General features: G+C 47.9%; 1 protein-coding gene across 1 annotated transcript in view; it reads left to right on the top strand.

Annotated features, from left to right (window-relative positions):
- Nucleotides 1-21,699, top strand: part of LOC132834481 (paxillin-like) — a 42,705-nt gene that overhangs the window by 8,738 nt on the left and 12,268 nt on the right. The gene's annotated exons all lie outside the window — the stretch shown is intronic.

Below are 21,699 nucleotides of genomic sequence, written 5' to 3'. Positions count from 1 at the left end.
ACCCCATAGTTCTCAGGGATGTGTAGGTTAGGGTGGATTGGCCATGCTAAATTACCCCATAGTGTTCAGGAATGTGTAGGTTAGGGTGGATTTGCCATGCTAAATTATACCATTGTGCTCAGGGATGTTCAGGTTAGGGTGGATTGGCGATGATAAATTACCCCATAGTGTTCAGGGATGTGTAGGTTAGGGTGGATTGGCCATGCTAAATTACCCGTAGTGTTCAGGGATGTGTAGGTTAGGGTGAGTTGGCCATGCTAAATTACCCATAGTGATCATGGATGTGTAGGTTAGGGTGGGTTGGCCATGCTAAATTACCCATAGTGATCATGGATGTGTAGGTTAGGGTGGGTTGGCCATGCTAAATTACCCATAGTGCTCAGGGATGTGTAGGTTAGGGTGGGTTGGCAATGCTAAATTACCCCATAATGTTCAGGGATGTGCAGGTTAGGGTGGATTGGCCATGCTAATTTACCCATAGTGTTCAGGGATGTGTAGGTGAGAGTGGATTGGTCATGCTAAATTACTCCCTAGTGTTCAGGGATGTGTCGGTTAGTGTGGATTGGCCATACTATATTTCCCATAGTGTTCAGGGATGTGTAGGTTAGTGCGGACTGGCCGTGCTAAATTACCGCATAATGTTCAGGGATATGTTGGTTAGTGTGGGTTGGCCATGCTAAATTACCCATAGTGCTGAGGGATGTGTAGGTTAGGGTGGGTTGGCCATGCTAAATGACACATAGTCGTCAGGGATGTGTAGGTTAAGGTGGGTTGGCCATGCTAAATTACCCCATAGTGTTCAGGGATGTGTAGGTTAGGGTGGATTGGCCATGATAAATTACCCCATAGTGTTCAGGGATGTGTAGGTTAGGGTGGATTGGCCTTGCTAAATTACCCATAGTGTTCAGGGATGTGTAGGTTAGGGTGGGGTTGCCATGCTAAATTACCCCATAGTGTTCAGGGATGTGTCGGTTCCGGTGGATTGGCCATGCTAAATTACCCCATTGTGTTCAGGGATGTGTAGGTGAGAGTGGTTTGGCCATGCTAAATTATTCCGTAGTGTTCAGGGATGTGTAGGTTAGTGTGGATTGGCCATGCTAAATTACCCCATAGTGTTCAGGGATGTGTAGGTTAGGGTGGATTGGCCATGCTAAATTACCCCATAGTGCTCAGGGATGTGTAGGTGAGAGTGGATTGGTCATGCTAAATTACTCCGTAGTGTTCAGGGATGTGCAGGTTAGTGTGGATTGGACATGCTAAATTACCCATAGTGTTCAGGGATGTGTAGGTTAGGACGGACTGGCCGTGCTAAATTACCTCATAATGTTCAGGGATGTGTTGGTTAGGGTCGATTGGCAATGCTAAATTACCCATAGTGTTCAGGGATGTGTAGGTTAGGGTGGGTTGGCCATGCTAAATTACCCATAGTGTTCAGGGATGTGTAAGTTTGGGTGGGTTGGCCATGCTAAATTACCCTTGGTCGTCAGGGATGTGTCGGTTAGGGTGGGTTGGCCATGCTAAATTACCCCATAGTGCTCAGGGATGTGTAGGTGAGAGTGGATTGGTCATGCTAAATTACTCCGTAGTGTTCAGGGATGTGCAGGTTAGTGTGGATTGGACATGCTAAATTACCCATAGTGTTCAGGGATGTGTAGGTTAGGACGGACTGGCCGTGCTAAATTACCTCATAATGTTCAGGGATGTGTAGGTTAGCGTCGGTTGGCCATGCTAAATTACCCATAGTGCTCAGGGATGTGCAGGTAAGGGTGGATTGGACATTCTAATTTACCCATAGTGTTCAGGGATGTGTAGGTTAGGGTGGGTTGGCCATGCTAAATTACCCATAGTGTTCAGGAATGTGTAAGTTTGGGTGGGTTGGCCATGCTAAATTACCCTTGGTCGTCAGGGATGTGTCGGTTAGGGTGGGTTGGCCATGCTAAATTACCCCATAGTGCTCAGGGATGTGCAGGTTAGGGTGGATTGGCCATGCTAAATTACCCATAGTGTTCAGGGATGTGTAGGTTAAGGTGGATTGGCAATGCTAAATTACACATAGTGCTCCGGGATGTGTAGGTTAGCGTCGGTTGGCCATGCTAAATTACCCATAGTGCTCAGGGATGTCTAGGTTAGGGTGGGTTGGCCATGCTAAACTACCCCATAGTGTTAAGGGATGTGCAGGTTAGGGTGGATTGGCCGTGCTAAATTACGCCATAGTGTTCAGCTTGTGTAGGTTAGGGTGGGTTGGCTCAGCTAAATTACCCATAGTGTTCAGTGATGTGTAGGTTAGGGTGGATTGGCCAAGCTAAATTACCCCATAGGGTTCAGGGCGGTGTAGGTTAGGGTGGATTGGCCACGCTAAATTACCCATAGTGTTCAGGGATGTGTAGGTTAGGGTGGGTTGGCCATGCTAAATTACCCCATAGTGTTCAGGGATGTGCAGGTTATGGTGGGTTGGCCATGCTAAATTACCCCATAGTTTTCAGGGATGTGTCGGTTAGCGTGGATTGGCCTTGCTAAATTACCCCATAGTGTTCAATGATGTGTAGGTGAGAGTGGATAGGCCATGCTAATTTACCCCGTAGTGCTCAGCGATGTGAAGGTTTGGGTGGATTGGCCATGTTAAATTCCCATAGTGTTCAGGGATGTGTAGGTTAGGGTGGATTGGCCATGCTAAATTACCCCATAGTGTTCAGGGATGTGCAGGTTAGGGTGTATTGGCCATGCTAACTTACCCCATAGTGCTCAGGGATGTATAGGTTAGGGTGGATTGGCCATGCTAAATTACCCATAGTGTTCAGGGATGTGTAGGTTAGGGTGGATTGGTCATGCTAAGTTACCCCATAGTGTTCAGGGATGTGTAGGTTAGGGTGGTTTGGCCATGCTAAATTACCCATAGTGCTCAGGAATGTGTAGGTGAGGGTGGATTGGCCATGCTAAATTACCCATAGTGTTCATGGATGTGTAGGTTAGGGTGGGTTGGCCATGCTAAATTACCCATAGTGCTCAGGGATGTGTAGGTTAGGGTGGGTTGGCCATGCTAAATTACCCATAGTGGTCATGGATGTGTAGGTTAGGGTGGATTGGCCATGCTAAATTACCCCATAGTGCTCAGGGATGTGTAGGTTAGGGTGGATTGGCCAGGCTAAATTACCCATAGTGTTCAGGGATGTGTAGGTTAGGGTGGGTTGGCCATGCTAAATTACCCATAGTGCTCAGGGATGTATAGGTTAGGGTGGGTTGGCCATGCTAAATTACCCATAGTGATCAGGGATGTGTAGGTTAGGGTGGATAGGCCGTGCAAAATTACCCATAGTGTTCAGGGATGTGTAGGTTAGGGTGGATTGGCCGTGCTAAATTACCGCATAATGTTCGGGAATTTGTTGGTTAGTGTGGGTTGGCCATGCTAAATTACCCATAGTGCTCAGGGATGTGTAGGGTAGGGTGGGTTGGCAATGCTAAATTACCCATAGTCGTCAGGGATGTGCAGGTTAGGGTGGGTTGGCCATGCTAAATTACTCCATAGTGCTCAGGGATGTGCAGGTTAGGGTGGATTGGCAATGCTAAATTACCCATAGTGTTCAGGGATGTGTAGGTTAGGGTGGGTTGGGCATTCTAAATTACCCATAGTGCTCAGGGATGTGCAGGTTAGGGTGGTTTGGACATGCTAAATTACCCATACTGTTCAGGGATGTGCAGGTTAGGGTGGGTTGGCCATGCTAAATTACCCCATAGTTTTCAGGGATGTGTCGGTTAGGGTGGATTGGCCATGCTAAATTATCCCATAGTGTTCAGTGATGTGTAGGTGAGAGTGGATTGGCCATGCTAAATTACCCCATAGTGCTCAGGGATGTGTAGTTTAGGGTGGATTGGCCATGCTAAATTACCCATAGTGTTCAGGGATGTGTAGGTTAGGGTGGATTTGCCGTGCTAAATTACCCCGTAGTGTTCAGGGATGTGTCGGTTAGGGTGGGTTGGCCATGCTAAATTTCCCATAGTATTCAGGGATGTGTAGGTTAGGGTGGATTGGCCATGCTAAACTACCCATAGTTTTCAGGGTTGTGTAGGTTAGGGTGGATAGGCCATGCTAAATTACCCCATAGTGTTCAGGGATGTGTAGGTTAGGGTGGGTTGGCAATGCTAAATTACCCATAGTGCTCAGGGATGTGTAGGTTAGGGTGGATTGGCCATGCTAAATTACCCCAAAGTGTTCAGGGATGTGTAGTTTAGGGTGGATTGGCCATGCTAAATTACCCCATAGTGCTCAGGGATGTGCAGGTTAGGTTGAATTGGCGATGCTAAATTACCCATAAGGTTCAGGTATGTGTAGGTTAGTGTGGATGGGCCATGCTAAATTACCCCATAGTGTTCAGGGATGTGTAGGTTAGGGTGGATTGGCCATGCCAAATTACCCCATAGTGTTCAGGGATGTGTAGGTTAGGGTGGATTGGCCATGCCAAATTACCCTGTAGTGTTCAGGGATGTGCAGGTAAGGGTGGATTGGCCATTCTATTTTACCCATAGTGTTCAGGGATGTGTAGGTTAGGGTGGGTTGGCAATTCTAAATTACCCATAGTGTTCAGGGATGTGTAAGTTTGGGTGGGTTGGCCATGCTAAATTACCCTTGGTCGTCAGGGATGTGTCGGTTAGGGTGGATTGGCCATGCTAAATTACCCCATAGTGCTCAGGGATGTGCAGGTTAGGGTGGATTGGCCATGCTAAATTAACCATAGTGCTCAGGGATGTGCAGGTTAGGGTGGATTGGCCATGCTAAATTACCCATAGTGTTCAGGGATGTGTAGGTTAGGGTGGATAGGCCATGCTAAATTACCCATAGTGCTCCGGGATGTGTAGGTTAGGGTGGATTGGCCATGCTAAATTACCCATAGTGCTCAGGGATGTCTAGGTTAGGGTGGGTTGGCCATGCTTAATTACCCCATAGTGTTAAGGGATGTGCAGGTTAGGGTGGATTGCTTGTGCTAAATTACCCCATAGTGTTCAGCTTGTGTAGGTTAGGGTGGGTTGGCTCAGCTAAATTACCCATAGTGTTAAGTGATGTGTAGGTTAGGGTGGATTGGCCATGCTAAATTACCCCATAGTGTTGAGGGCGGTGTAGGTTATGGTGGATTGGCCACGCTAAATTACCCATAGTGTTCAGGGATGTGTAGGTTAGGGTGGGTTGGCCATGCTAAATTACCCCATAGTGTTCAGGAATGTTCAGGTTAGGGTGGTTTGGCCGTGCTAAATTACCCCGTAGTGTTCAGGGATGTTTAGGTTAGGGTGGGTTGGCCGTGCTAAATTACCCCATAGTGGTCAGGGATGTGTAGGTTAGGGTGGATTGGCCATATAAATTACCCATAGAGTTCAGGGATGTGTAGGTTAGGGTGGATTGGCCGTGCTAAATTACCCATAGTGTTCAGGGATGTGTAGGTTTGGGTGGGTTGGCCGTGCTAAATTACCCCATAGTGTTCAGGGATGTGTAGGTTAGGGTGGATTGGCAATGCTAAATTACCCCATAGTGTTCAGGGATGTGCAGGTTAGGGTCGTTTGGCGATGCTAAATTACCCATTGTGTTCAGGGATGTGTAGGTTAGGGTGGATTGGCCATGCTAAATTACCCATAGTGTTCAGGAATTTGGAGGTTAGGGTGGATTGGCCATGCTAAATTACCGCATAGTTTTCAGGGATGTGTAGGTTAGGGTGGGTTGGCAATGCTAAATTACCGATAGTGCTCAGGGATGTGCAGGTTAGGGTGGGTTGGCCATGCTAAATTACCCATAGTCGTCAGGGATGTGTAGGTTAGGGTGGGTTGGCCATGCTAAATTACCCATAGTGCTCAGGGATGTATAGGTTAGGGTGGGTTGGCCATGCTAAATTACCCATAGTGATCATGGATGTGTTGGTTAGGGTGGGTTGGCCATGCTAAATTACCCATAGTGCTCAGGGATGCGTAGGTTAGTGTGGGTTGGCCATGCTAAATTACCCCATAATGTTCAGGGATGTGCAGGTTAGGCTGGATTGGCCATGCTAATTTACCCATAGTGTTCAGGGATGTGTAGGTGAGAGTGGATTGCTCATGCTAAATTACTCCCTAGTGTTCAGGGATGTGTAGGTTAGTGTGGATTGGCCATACTATATTACCCATAGTGTTTAGGCATGTGTAGGTTAGGGTGGACTGGCCGTGCTAAATTACCGCATAATGTTCAGGGTTATGTTGGTTAGTGTGGGTTGGCCATGCTAAATTACCCATAGTGCTCAGGGATGTGTAGGTTAGGGTGGGTTGGCCATGCTAAATGACCAATATTCGTCAGGGATGTGTAGGTTAGGGTGGATTGGCCGTGCTAAATTACCCCATAGTGTTCAGGGATGTGTAGGTTTGGGTGGGTTGGCCGTGCTAAGTTACCCCATAGTGTTCAGGGATGTGTAGGTTAGGGTGGATTGGCAATGCTAAATTACCCCATAGTGTTCAGGGATGTGCAGGTTAGGGTGGTTTGGCGATGCTAAATTACCCATTGTGTTCAGGGATGTGTAGGTTAGTGTGGGTTGGCCATGCTAAATTACAACATAGTTTTCAGGGATGTGTCGGTTAGGGTGGATTGGCCATGCTAAATTATCCCATAGTGTTCAGTGATGTGTAGGTGAGAGTGGATTGGCCATGCTAAATTACCCCATAGTGCTCAGGGATGTGTAGTTTAGGGTGGATTGGCCATGCTAAATTACCCATAGTGTTCAGGGATGTGTAGGTTAGGGTGGATTTGCCGTGCTAAATTACCCCGTAGTGTTCAGGGATGTGTCGGTTAGGGTGGGTTGGCCATGCTAAATTTCCCATAGTATTCAGGGATGTGTAGGTTAGGGTGGATTGGCCATGCTAAACTACCCATAGTTTTCAGGGATGTGTAGGTTAGGGTGGATAGGCCATGCTAAATTACCCCATAGTGTTCAGGGATGTGTAGGTTAGGGTGGGTTGGCAATGCTAAATTACCCATAGTGCTCAGGGATGTGTAGGTTAGGGTGGATTGGCCATGCTAAATTACCCCAAAGTGTTCAGGGATGTGTAGTTTAGGGTGGATTGGCCATGCTAAATTACCCCATAGTGCTCAGGGATGTGCAGGTTAGGTTGAATTGGCGATGCTAAATTACCCATAAGGTTCAGGTATGTGTAGGTTAGTGTGGATGGGCCATGCTAAATTACCCCATAGTGTTCAGGGATGTGTAGGTTAGGGTGGATTGGCCATGCCAAATTACCCCATAGTGTTCAGGGATGTGTAGGTTAGGGTGGATTGGCCATGCTAAATTACCCTGTAGTGTTCAGGGATGTGCAGGTAAGGGTGGATTGGCCATTCTATTTTACCCATAGTGTTCAGGGATGTGTAGGTTAGGGTGGGTTGGCAATTCTAAATTACCCATAGTGTTCAGGGATGTGTAAGTTTGGGTGGGTTGGCCATGCTAAATTACCCTTGGTCGTCAGGGATGTGTCGGTTAGGGTGGATTGGCCATGCTAAATTACCCCATAGTGCTCAGGGATGTGCAGGTTAGGGTGGATTGGCCATGCTAAATTAACCATAGTGCTCAGGGATGTGCAGGTTAGGGTGGATTGGCCATGCTAAATTACCCATAGTGTTCAGGGATGTGTAGGTTAGGGTGGATAGGCCATGCTAAATTACCCATAGTGCTCCGGGATGTGTAGGTTAGGGTGGATTGGCCATGCTAAATTACCCATAGTGCTCAGGGATGTCTAGGTTAGGGTGGGTTGGCCATGCTTAATTACCCCATAGTGTTAAGGGATGTGCAGGTTAGGGTGGATTGCTTGTGCTAAATTACCCCATAGTGTTCAGCTTGTGTAGGTTAGGGTGGGTTGGCTCAGCTAAATTACCCATAGTGTTAAGTGATGTGTAGGTTAGGGTGGATTGGCCATGCTAAATTACCCCATAGTGTTCAGGGCGGTGTAGGTTATGGTGGATTGGCCACGCTAAATTACCCATAGTGTTCAGGGATGTGTAGGTTAGGGTGGGTTGACCATGCTAAATTACCCCATAGTGTTCAGGAATGTTCAGGTTAGGGTGGTTTGGCCGTGCTAAAATACCCCGTAGTGTTCAGGGATGTTTAGGTTAGGGTGGGTTGGCCGTGCTAAATTACCCCATAGTGGTCAGGGATGTGTAGGTTAGGGTGGATTGGCCATATAAATTACCCATAGAGTTCAGGGATGTGTAGGTTAGGGTGGATTGGCCGTGCTAAATTACCCCATAGTGTTCAGGGATGTGTAGTTTGGGTGGGTTGGCCGTGCTAAATTACCCCATAGTGTTCAGGGATGTGTAGGTTATGGTGGATTGGCAATGCTAAATTACCCCATAGTGTTCAGGGATGTGCAGGTTAGGGTGGTTTGGCGATGCTAAATTACCCATTGTGTTCAGGGATGTGTAGGTTAGGGTGGATTGGCCATGCTAAATTACCCATAGTGTTCAGGAATTTGGAGGTTAGGGTGGATTGGCCATGCTAAATTACCGCATAGTTTTCAGGGATGTGTAGGTTAGGGTGGGTTGGCAATGCTAAATTACCGATAGTGCTCAGGGATGTGCAGGTTAGGGTGGGTTGGCCATGCTAAATTACCCATAGTCGTCAGGGATGTGTAGGTTAGGGTGGGTTGGCCATGCTAAATTACCCATAGTGCTCAGGGATGTATAGGTTAGGGTGGGTTGGCCATGCTAAATTACCCATAGTGATCATGGATGTGTTGGTTAGGGTGGGTTGGCCATGCTAAATTACCCATAGTGCTCAGGGATGCGTAGGTTAGTGTGGGTTGGCCATGCTAAATTACCCCATAATGTTCAGGGATGTGCAGGTTAGGCTGGATTGGCCATGCTAATTTACCCATAGTGTTCAGGGATGTGTAGGTGAGAGTGGATTGCTCATGCTAAATTACTCCCTAGTGTTCAGGGATGTGTAGGTTAGTGTGGATTGGCCATACTATATTACCCATAGTGTTTAGGCATGTGTAGGTTAGGGTGGACTGGCCGTGCTAAATTACCGCATAATGTTCAGGGTTATGTTGGTTAGTGTGGGTTGGCCATGCTAAATTACCCATAGTGCTCAGGGATGTGTAGGTTAGGGTGGGTTGGCCATGCTAAATGACCAATATTCGTCAGGGATGTGTAGGTTAGGGTGGATTGGCGATGCTAAATGACCAATATTCGTCAGGGATGTGTAGGTTAGGGTGGGTTGGCCATGCTAAATTACCCCATAGTGCTCAGGGATGTGTAGGTTAGGGTGGATTGGCCATGCTAAATTACCCCATAGTGTTCAGGAATGTGTAGGTTAGGGTGGATTGGCCGTGTTAAAATACCCCGTAGTGTTCCGGGATGTGTAGGTTAGGGTGGATTGGCCATGCTAAATTACCCCATAGTGTTCAGGGATGTGTAGGTTAGGGTGGATTGGCCATGCTAAATTACCCATAGTGTTCAGGGATGTGTAGGTTAGGGTGGATTGGCCATGCTAAATTACCCCATAGTGTTCAGGGATGTGTAGGTTCGGGTGGATTGGCCAAGCTAAATTACCCATAGTGTTCAGCGATGTGTAGGTTAGGGTGGATTGGCCATGCCAAATTACCCATAGTGTTCAGGGATGTGTAGGTTAGGATGGATTGGCCATGCTAAATTACCCATAGTGCTCAGGGACGTGTAGGTTAGTGTGGATTGGCGATGCTAAATTACCCATTGTGTTCAGGGATGTGTAGGTTAGGGTGGGTTTGCCAAGATAAATCACCCATAGTGCTCAGGGATGTGTAGGTTAGGGTGAGTTGGCCATGCTAAATTACCCATAGTGGTCAGGGATGTGTAGGTTAGGGTGGGTTGGCCATGCTAAATTACCCCATAGTGCTCAGGGATGTGCAGGTTAGGGTGGATTGGCCATGCTAAATTACCCATAGTGTTCAGTGATGTGTAGATTAGGTTGGGTTGGCCATGCTAAATTACCCATAGTGCTCAGGGATGTATAGGTTAGGGTGGGTTGGTCATGCTAAATTACCCATAGTGTTCAGGGATGTGTAGGTTAGCGTGGATAGGCCATGCTAAATTACCCATAGTGTTCAGGGATGAGTAGGTTAGGGTGGATTGGCCATGCTAAATTACCCATAGTGTTCCGGGATGTGTAGGTTAGGGTGGGTTGGCCATGCTAAATTACCCATAGTGCTCAGGGATGTGTAGGTTAGGGTGGGTTGGCCATGCTAAATTACCCCATAGTGTTCAGGGATGTGCAGGTTAGGGTGGATTCGCCATGCTAAATTAATCATAGTGTTCAGGGATGTGCAGGTGAGAGTGGATTGGTCATGCTAAATTACTCCGTAGTGTTCAGGGATGTGTAGGTTAGGGTGGATTGGCCATGCTAAATTACCCATAGTGTTCAGGAATGTGTAGGTTAGGGAGGACTGGCCGTGCTAAATTACCGCATAATGTTCAGGGACATGTTGGTTCGGGTCGATTGGCAATGCTAAATTACCCATAGTGCTCAAGGATGTGCAGGTTAGGGTGAATTGGCCATCCTAAATTAACAATAGTGTTCAGGGATGTGTTGGTTCGGTTGGATTGGCAATGCTAAATTACCCATAGTGCTCAGGGATGTGTAGGTTAGGGTGGGTTGGCCATGCTAAATTACCCATAGTCGTCAGGGATGTGCAGGTTAGGGTGGATTGGAAATGCTTAATTACCCATAGTGTTCAGGGATGTGTAGGTTAGGGTGGATTGGCCATGCTAAATTACCCATAGTGCTCAGGGATGTGCAGGTTAGGGTGGATTGGAAATGCTAAATTACCCTTTGTGTTCAGGGATGTGTAGGTTAGGGTGGATTGGCCATGCTAAATTACCCCATAGTGTTCAAAGATGTGTAGGTGAGAGTGGATAGGCCATGCTAATTTACCCCGTAGTGCACAAGGATGTGTAGGTTTGTGTGGATTGGCCATGCTAAATTACCCCATAGTGTTCAGGGATGTGTACGTTAGGGTGTATTGGCCATGTTAAATTACCCCATAGTGCTCAGGGATGTGTAGGTTAGAGTGGATTGGTCATGCTAAATTACCCCATAGTGTTCAGGGATGTGTAGGTTAGGGTGGTTTGGCCATGCTAAATTACGCATAGTGCTCAGGAATGTGTAGGTTAGGGTGGATTGGACATGCTAAATTACCCATAGTGTTCAGGGATGTGTAGGTTAGGGTGGATTGGTCATGCTAAATTACCCCATAGTGTTAAGGGATGTGCAGGTTAGGGTGGATTGGCCGTGCTAAATTACCCCATAGTGTTCAGCTTGTGTAGGTTAGGGTGGGTTGGCTCAGCTAAATTACCCATAGTGTTCAGTGATGTGTAGGTTAGGGTGGATTGGCCATGCTAAATTACCCCATAGTGTTCAGGGCGGTGTAGGTTAGGGTGGATTGGCCACGCTAAATTACCCATAGTGTTCAGGGATGTGCAGGTTAGGGTGGGTTGGCCATGCTAAATTACCCATAGTGCTCAGGGATGTGTAGGTTAGGGTGGGTTGGCCATGCTAAATTACCCATAGTCGTCAGGGATGTGTAGGTTAGGGTGGGTTGGCCATGCTAAATTACCCATAGTGGTCAGGGATGTGTAGGTTAGGGAGGGTTGGCCATGCTAAATTACCCATAGTGTTCCGGGATGTGTAGGTTAGGGTGGGTTGGCCATGCTAAATTACCCATAGTGCTCAGGGATGTTTAGGTTAGGGTGGGTTGGCCATGCTAAATTACCCATAGTCGTCAGGGATGTGCAGGTTAGGGTGGATTGGAAATGCTAAATTACCCATAGTGTTCAGGGATGTGTAGGTTAGGGTGGATTGGCCATGCTAAATTACCCATAGTGCTCAGGGATGTGCAGGTTTGGGTGGATTGGAAATGCTAAATTACCCTTAGTGTTCAGGGATGTGTAGGTTAGGGTGGATTGGCCATTCTAAATTACCCCATAGTGTTCAAAGATGTGTAGGTGAGAGTGGAAAGGCCATGCTAATTTACCCCGTAGTGCACAAGGATGTGTAGGTTTGTGTGGATTGGCCATGCTAAATTACCCCATAGTGTTCAGGGATGTGTAGGTTAGGGTGTATTGGCCATGTTAAATTACCCCATAGTGCTCAGGGATGTGTAGGTTAGGGTGGATTGGCCATGCTAAATTACCCATAGTGTTCAGGGATGTGTAGGTTAGGGTGGATTGGTCATGCTAAATTACCCCATAGTGTTCAGGGATGTGTAGGTTAGGGTGGTTTGGCCATGCTAAATTACGCATAGTGCTCAGGAATGTGTAGGTTAGGGTGGATTGGCCATGCTAAATTACCCATAGTGTTCAGGGATGTGTAGGTTAGGGTGGATTGGCCATGCTAAATTACCCCATAGTGTTAAGGGATGTGCAGGTTAGGGTGGATTGGCAGTGCTAAATTACCCCATAGTGTTCAGCTTGTGTAGGTTAGGGTGGGTTGGCTCAGCTAAATTACCCATAGTGTTCAGTGATGTGTAGGTTAGGGTGGATTGGCCATGCTAAATTACCCCATAGTGTTCAGGGCGGTGTAGTTTAGGGTGGATTGGCCTCGCTAAATTACCCATAGTGTTCAGGGATGTGTAGGTTAGGGTGGGTTGGCCATGCTAAATTACCCCATAGTGTTCAGGGATGTGCAGGTTAGGGTGGGTTGGCCATGCTAAATTACCCATAGTGCTCAGGGATGTGTAGGTTAGGGTGGGTTGGCCATGCTAAATTTCCCATAGTCGTCAGGGATGTGTAGGTTAGGGTGGGTTGGCCATGCTAAATTACCCATAGTGGTCAGGGATGTGTAGGTTAGGGTGGGTTGGCCATGCTAAATTACCCATAGTGTTCCGGGATGTGTAGGTTAGGGTGGGTTGGCCATTCTAAATTACCCATAGTGCTCAGGGATGTGTAGGTTAGGGTGGGTTGGCCATGCTAAATTACCCCATAGTGTTAAAGGATGTGCAGGTTAGGGTGGATTGGCTGTGCTAAATTACCCCATAGTGATCAGCTTGTGTAGGTTAGGGTGGGTTGGCTCAGCGAAATTACCCATAGTGTTCAGTGATGTGTAGGTTAGGGTGGATTGGCCCTTCTAAATTACCCCATAGCGTTCAGGGCGGTGTAGGTTAGGGTGGATTGGCCACGCTTAATTACCCATAGTGTTCAGGGATGTGTAGGTTAGGGTGGGTTGGCCATGCTAAATTACGCCATAGTGTTCAGGGATGAGCATGTTAGGGTGGGTTGGCCATGCTAAATTACCCATAGTGCTCAGGGATGTGTAGGTTAGGGCGGGTTGGCCATGCTAAATTACCCATAGTCGTCAGGGATGTGTAGGTTAGGGTGGGTTGGCCATGCTAAATTACCCATAGTGGTCAGGGATGTGTAGGTTAGGGTGGGTTGGCCATGTTAAATTACCCATAGTGTTCCGGGATGTGTAGGTTAGGGTGGGTTGGACATGCTAAATTACCCATAGTGCTCAGGGATGTGTAGGTTAGTGTGGGTTGGCCATGCTAAATTACCCCATAGTGTTAAGGGATGTGCAGGTTAGGGTGGATTGGCTGTGCTAAATTACCCCATAGTGTTCAGCTTGCGTAGGTTAGGGTGGGTTGGCTCAGCTAAATTACCCATAGTGTTCAGTGATGTGTAGGTTAGGGTGGATTGGCCATGCTAAATTACCCCATAGTGTTCAGGGCGGTGCAGGTTAGGGTGGATTGGCCACGCTAAATTACCCATAGTGTTCAGGGATGTGTAGGTTAGGGTGGGTTGGCCTTGCTAAATTACCCCATAGTGTTCAGGGATGTGTAGGTTAGGGTGGGTTGGCCATGCTAAATTACCCATAGTGCTCAGGGATGTGTAGGTTAGGGTGGGTTGGCCATGCTAAATTACCCATAGTCGTCAGGGATGTGTAGGTTAGGGTGGGTTGGCCATGCTAAATTACCCATAGTGGTCAGGGATGTGTAGGTTAGGGTGGGTTGGCCATGCTAAATTACCCATAGTGTTCCGGGATGTGTAGGTCAGGGTGGGTTGGACATGCTAAATTACCCATAGTGCTCAGGGATGTGCAGGTTAGGGTGGGTTGGCCATGCTAAATTACCCCATAGTGTTAAGGGATGTGCAGGTTAGGGTGGATTGGCTGTGCTAAATTACCCCATAGTGTTCAGCTTGCGTAGGTTAGGGTGGGTTGGCTCAGCTAAATTACCCATAGTGTTCAGTGATGTGTAGGTTAGGGTGGATTGGCCATGCTAAATTACCCCATAGTGTTCAGGGCGGTGCAGGTTAGGGTGGATTGGCCACGCTAAATTACCCATAGTGTTCAGGGATGTGTAGGTTAGGGTGGGTTGGCCATGCTAAATTACCCCATAGTGTTCAGGGATGTGCAGGTTAGGGTGGGTTGGCCATGCTAAATTACCCCATAGTTTTCAGGGATATGTCGGTTAGGGTGGATTGGCCATGCTAAATTACCCCATAGTGTTCAAAGATGTGTAGGTGAGAGTGGATAGGCCATGCTAATTTACCCCGTAGTGCACAAGGATGTGTAGGTTTGTGTGGATTGGCCATGCTAAATTACCCCATAGTGTTCAGGGATGTGTAGGTTAGGGTGTATTGGCCATGATAAATTACCCCATAGTGCTCAGGGATGTGTAGGTTAGGGTGGATTGGCCATGCTATATTACCCATAGTGTTCAGGGATGTGTAGGTTAGGGTGGATTGGTCATGCTAAATTACCCCATAGTGTTCAGAGATGTGTAGGTTAGGGTGGTTTGGCCATGCTAAATTACCCATAGTGCTCAGGAATGTGTAGGTTAGGGTGGATTGGCCATGCTAAATTACCCATTGTGTTCAGGGATGTGTAGGTTAGGGTGGGTTGGCCATGCTAAATCACCCATAGTGCTCAGGGATGTGTCGGTTAGGGTGGGTTGACCATGCTAAATTACCCATAGTGGTCACGGATGTGTAGGTAAGGGTGGGTTGGCCTTTCTAAATTCCCCCATAGTGCTCAGGGATGTGTAGGTTAGGGTGGATTGGAAATGCTAAATTACCCATAGTGTTCAGGGATGTGTAGGTTAGGGTGGGTTGGCCATGCTAAATTACCCATAGTGCTCAGGGATGTATAGGTTAGGGTGGGTTGGCCATGCTAAATTACCCATCGTGATCAGGGATGTGTAGGTTAGGGTGGATCGGCCGTGCAAAATTACCCATAGTGTTCAGGGATGTGTAGGTTAGGGTGGATTGGCCATGCTAAATTACCCATAGTGCTCCGGGATGTGTAGGTTAGGGTGGGTTGGCCATGCTAAATTACCCATAGTGCACAGGGATGTGTAGGTTAGGGTGGGTTGGCCATGCTAAATTACCCCATAGTGTTCAGGGATGTGCAGGTTAGGGTGGATTGGCCATGCTAAATTACCCATAGTGTTCAGGGATGTGTAGGTGAGAGTAGATTGGTCATGCTAAATTACTCCGTAGTGTTCAGGGATGCGTAGGTTAGGGCGGACTGGCCGTGCTAAATTGCCGCATAATGTTCGGGGATTTGTTGGTTAGTGTGGGTTGGCCATGCTAAATTACCCATAGTGCTCAGGGATGTGTAGGGTAGGGTGGGTTGGCCATGCTAAATTACCCATAGTCGTAAGGGATGTGTAGGTTAGGGTGAGTTGGCCATGCTAAATTACTCCATAGTGCTCAGGGATGTGCAGGTTAGGGTGGATTGGCCATGCTAAATTACCCATAGTGTTCAGGGATGAGTAGGTTAGGGTGGATTGGCCATGCTAAATTACCCATAGTGTTCCGGGATGTGTAGGTTAGGGTGGGTTGGCCATGCTAAATTACCCATAGTGCTCAGGGATGTGTAGGTTAGGGTGGGTTGGCCATGCTAAATTACCCCATAGTGTTCAGGGATGTGCAGGTTAGGGTGGATTGGCCATGCTAAATTAATCATAGTGTTCAGGGATGTGTAGGTGAGAGTGGATTGGTCATGCTAAATTACTCCCTAGTGTTCAGGGATGTGTAGGTTAGGGTGGATTGGCCATGCTAAATTACCCATAGTGTTCAGGAATGTGTAGGGTAGGGAGGACTGGCCGTGCTAAATTACCGCATAATGTTCAGGGATATGTTGGTTAGGGTCGATTGGCAATGCTAAATTACCCATAGTGCTCAAGGATGTGCTGGTTAGGGTCAATTGGCCATCCTAAATTAACAATAGTGTTCAGGGATGTGTTGGTTCGGTTGGATTGGCCATGCTAAATTACCCATAGTGTTCAGGGATGTGTAGGTTAGGGTGGGTTGGCCATGCTAAATTACCCATAGTCGTCAGGGATGTGTAGGTTAGGGTGGTTTGTCCATGCTAAATTACCCATACTGTTCAGGGACGAGTAGGTTAGGGTGGGTTGGCCATGCTAAATTACCCCATAGTGTTCAGGGATGTGCAGGTTAGGGTGGGTTGGCCATGCTAAATTACACGTAGTGCTCATGGATGTGTAGGTTAGGGTGGGTTGGCCATGCTAAATTACCCATAGTCGTCAGGGATGTGTCGGTTAGGGTGGGTTGGCCATGCTAAAATACCCCATAGTGCTCAGGGATGTGCAGGTTAGGGTGGATTGGCCATGCTAAATTACCCATAGTGTTCAGGGATGTATAGGTTCGGGTGGGTTGGCCATGCTAAATTACCCATAGTGTTCAGGGATGTGTAGGTTAGGGTGGATTGGCCGTGCTAAATTACCCATAGTGTTCAGGGATGTGTAGATTACGTTGGGTTGGCCGTGCTAAATTACCCATAGTGCTAAGGGATGTATAGGTTAGGGTGGGTTGGTCATGCTAAATTACCCATAGTGTTCAGGGATGTGTACGTTAGCGTGGATAGGCCATGCTAAATTACCCATAGTGTTCAGGGATGAGTAGGTTAGGGTGGATTGGCCATGCTAAATTACCCATAGTGTTCCGGGATGTGTAGGTTAGTGTGGGTTGGCCATGCTAAATTACCCATAGTGCTCAGGGATGTGTAGGTTAGGGTGGGTTGGCCTTGCTAAATTACCCCATAGTGCTCAGGGATGTGCAGGTTAGGGTGGATTGGCCATTCTGAATTCCCCATAGTGTTCTGAGATGTGTAGGTTAGGGTGGTTTGTCCATGCTAAATTACCCATAGTGTTCAGGGATGTGTAGGTTAGGGTGGGTTGGCCATGCTAAATTACCCATTGTCGTCAGGGATGTGTCGGTTAGGTTGGGTTGGCCATGCTAAAATACCCCATAGTGCTCAGGGATGTGCAGGTTAGGGTGGATTGGCCATGCTGAATTACCCATCGTGTTCAGGGATGTGTAGGTTAGGGTGGTTTGTCCATGCTAAATTACCCCATAGTGTTCAGGGATGTGTAGGTTAGGGTGGATTGGCCATGCTAAATTACCCATAGTGTTCAGGGATGTGTAGGTTAGGGTGGATTGGCCATGCTAAATTACCCATAGTGCTCTGGGATGTGTAGGTTTGGGTGGGTTGGCCATGCTAAATTACCCATAGTGGTCACTGATGTGTAGGTTAGGGTGGGTTGGCCATGCTAAATTACCCCATAGTGTTCAGGCATGTGCAGGTTTGGGTGGATTGGCCATGCTAAATTACCCCATAGTTTTCAGGGATGTGTAGGTTAGGGTGGATTGGCCATGCTAAATAACCCCATTGTGTTCCGGGATGTGTAGGTTAGGGTGGATTGGCCGTGCTAAATTACCCCATAGTGTTCAGGGATGTGAAGGTTAGGGTGGATTGGCCATGCTAAATTACTCCGTAGTGTTCAGGGATGTGTAGGTTAGGGTGGATTGGCCATGCTAAATTACCCATAGTGTTCAGGAATGTGTAGGGTAGGGAGGACTGGCCGTGCTAAATTACCGCATAATGTTCAGGGATATGTTGGTTAGGGTCGATTGGCAATGCTAAATTACCCATAGTGCTCAAGGATGTGCTGGTTAGGGTCAATTGGCCATCCTAAATTAACAATAGTGTTCAGGGATGTGTTGGTTCGGTTGGATTGGCCATGCTAAATTACCCATAGTGTTCAGGGATGTGTAGGTTAGGGTGGGTTGGCCATGCTAAATTACCCATAGTCGTCAGGGATGTGTAGGTTAGGGTGGTTTGTCCATGCTAAATTACCCATACTGTTCAGGGACGAGTAGGTTAGGGTGGGTTGGCCATGCTAAATTACCCCATAGTGTTCAGGGATGTGCAGGTTAGGGTGGGTTGGCCATGCTAAATTACACGTAGTGCTCATGGATGTGTAGGTTAGGGTGGGTTGGCCATGCTAAATTACCCATAGTCGTCAGGGATGTGTCGGTTAGGGTGGGTTGGCCATGCTAAAATACCCCATAGTGCTCAGGGATGTGCAGGTTAGGGTGGATTGGCCATGCTAAATTACCCATAGTGTTCAGGGATGTATAGGTTCGGGTGGGTTGGCCATGCTAAATTACCCATAGTGTTCAGGGATGTGTAGGTTAGGGTGGATTGGCCGTGCTAAATTACCCATAGTGTTCAGGGATGTGTAGATTACGTTGGGTTGGCCGTGCTAAATTACCCATAGTGCTAAGGGATGTATAGGTTAGGGTGGGTTGGTCATGCTAAATTACCCATAGTGTTCAGGGATGTGTACGTTAGCGTGGATAGGCCATGCTAAATTACCCATAGTGTTCAGGGATGAGTAGGTTAGGGTGGATTGGCCATGCTAAATTACCCATAGTGTTCCGGGATGTGTAGGTTAGTGTGGGTTGGCCATGCTAAATTACCCATAGTGCTCAGGGATGTGTAGGTTAGGGTGGGTTGGCCTTGCTAAATTACCCCATAGTGCTCAGGGATGTGCAGGTTAGGGTGGATTGGCCATTCTGAATTCCCCATAGTGTTCTGAGATGTGTAGGTTAGGGTGGTTTGTCCATGCTAAATTACCCATAGTGTTCAGGGATGTGTAGGTTAGGGTGGGTTGGCCATGCTAAATTACCCATTGTCGTCAGGGATGTGTCGGTTAGGTTGGGTTGGCCATGCTAAAATACCCCATAGTGCTCAGGGATGTGCAGGTTAGGGTGGATTGGCCATGCTGAATTACCCATCGTGTTCAGGGATGTGTAGGTTAGGGTGGTTTGTCCATGCTAAATTACCCCATAGTGTTCAGGGATGTGTAGGTTAGGGTGGATTGGCCATGCTAAATTACCCATAGTGTTCAGGGATGTGTAGGTTAGGGTGGATTGGCCATGCTAAATTACCCATAGTGCTCTGGGATGTGTAGGTTTGGGTGGGTTGGCCATGCTAAATTACCCATAGTGGTCACTGATGTGTAGGTTAGGGTGGGTTGGCCATGCTAAATTACCCCATAGTGTTCAGGCATGTGCAGGTTTGGGTGGATTGGCCATGCTAAATTACCCCATAGTTTTCAGGGATGTGTAGGTTAGGGTGGATTGGCCATGCTAAATAACCCCATTGTGTTCCGGGATGTGTAGGTTAGGGTGGATTGGCCGTGCTAAATTACCCCATAGTGTTCAGGGATGTGAAGGTTAGGGTGGATTGGCCATGCTAAATTACTCCGTAGTGTTCAGGGATGTGTAGGTTAGGGTGGATTGGCCATGCTAAATTGCCCCATAGTGTTCAGCGATGTGTCGGTTAGGGTGGATTGGCCATGCTAAATTACCCCATAGTGTTCAGGGATGTGTCGGTTAGGGCAGATTGACCTTGCTAAATTACCTCATAATGTTCAGGGATGTGTTGGTTAGGGTGGATTGGCCATGCTAAATTACCCATAGTGTTCAGGGATGTGCAGGTTAGGGTGGATTGGCCATGCTAAATTACCCCATAGTGTTCAGGGATGTGCAGGTTAGGGTGGATTGACCATGCTAAATTACTCATTGTGCATTAGTCAGGGATAAATTTAGGTTCGGTGAATGGGTCTGGGTGGGTTACTCTTTGAAGGGTCAGCGTGGACTTGTCGGGCTGAAGGGCCTGTTTTCACACTGCAGGGTATCTAATGGATTTTAAGCGAATCAAAGTGAATGGAAACGATGGGCTGTGGAGAGGAAATTGCTACACTGTAGAGATTCTAATCCATTTCGAATCATAGTCCAATAATATGCAGATTTGGGTGGATTGGCCGCGCTAAATTGCCCATTGTGTCCAGGCTAGGCGGATTAGCCCTGGGAAGTGAACGGTTACAGGGATAGGTGCGGGCTGGGATGCTTTTGGAGGGTCAGCGTGGACTCGATGGGCCGAATGGCTTGCTTTCACACTGTGAGGATTCCATAATTCTATGACAGAAATAACAGCCACTGAATTTTTTAAAAAAGTCACATGTGGGAGAGCTGGGATGGATTTCTAAAGGGGAAATCATGTTGAACAAACGTACTGGAGTTTTGTTCTGAAGAGGTGACAGGCTCAATGGCATTAACACACCGTTAATGTGGTGTACATGGATTTTCGGGTGGGTGGGGTGTTTAAACTTGCAATAGACCCATGAGTAAATTTCCAAAGGGATCTCGACAGATTGGTGTGGATAGGTGGCAGATGAGATTTAATGCCGAGATGTGGAAGATGGTGCATATTGGTTGGAAGAACATTGAAACGCAATGCGTAAAGAAGCAGGTACGCAACTTCAAAGGGAGTGCAAGAGCAGGGGGGAACACTGGTTTGAGTGCGCACAGGCCGTTGAAGATCAGGTCGAGAGAGCAGTTGAGAAACTGCCCGGCGTTCTCAGCTTCATTAACAGGTATCAGAGGAGGGAGGCATTTGCAGGAAACTGGCTCGACTTCACTGTGTACATGTTGTAGGTGTCTCACGAAGGAAGGGCGTGAATGTGAGAGAAGGAGAGCGTGCAGGAGGCTTTTAGGGGGATGATACCAGGAATGGGAAAATTCAGCCAAGAGTGTGGGGAGTGAGAAAGCTGGGATTTCTCATCTGAGAGATGTAGGCTGAAGGGAGGCTTGATAGAGGGCTTCATAATCGTGAGCGCGCTGGAGCTAGTGGACAGGGAGAAACTGTTCCCCGCTTGCTAAAGGAACAAGAACGAGGAGGCCATGGAAGCAAGGGATAGATTACTTACAGTGTGGAAACAGGCCCTTTGGTCCAACAAGTCCACACAGGTTCGCTGAAGCACAACCCACCCATACCCCTACATTTACCCCTTACCTAACACTACGGGCAATTCAGCATGGCCAATTCACCTGACCCGCACATCTTTGGACTGTGGGAGGAAACCGGAGCAGTCCCACGCAGACACGGGGAGAACGTGCAAACTCCACACAGTCAGTCGCCTGAGTCGGGAATTGAACCCGGGTCTCTGGCGCTGTGAGGCAGCAGTGCTAACCACTGTGCCACCGTGCCGCCCTAAATAGATGAGGAAGTGCACTTTTACACAAGAGTAGTCAGGGTCTGGGAAGCACTGCTTGGAAATGTTGGGGAGGCAGGTTCAATCGAGGCCTTCAAGAGGGGAATTGGATGGTTATTTAGACCTGGCTGCACAATGGGGTTAGAGTAGATGATTGGCCAGTACAGGAACCAGGGGAACGGGCAGCCTCCTTCTGTGCTGTATCCCCCCTTGGGTGAAGCATAACGGGTGGACGGTGCCTTCATTCGGAAATGGAAACCCCAGGGCCAGGGTGAGTGAGATTTCCTCAGCTGGCGTCCGGGGCATTGGTCGGGATTTCATGGCGGACTCGGATCATGGTCTGTTGGTTCCCCCGTGTGCTTCCAG

This window comes from Hemiscyllium ocellatum, chromosome 40 (genome assembly GCF_020745735.1).
Source record: "Hemiscyllium ocellatum isolate sHemOce1 chromosome 40, sHemOce1.pat.X.cur, whole genome shotgun sequence".
NCBI classification, from domain to species: Eukaryota; Metazoa; Chordata; class Chondrichthyes; order Orectolobiformes; family Hemiscylliidae; genus Hemiscyllium; species Hemiscyllium ocellatum.
This window is presented reverse-complemented; position numbering and strand designations above follow the sequence as displayed.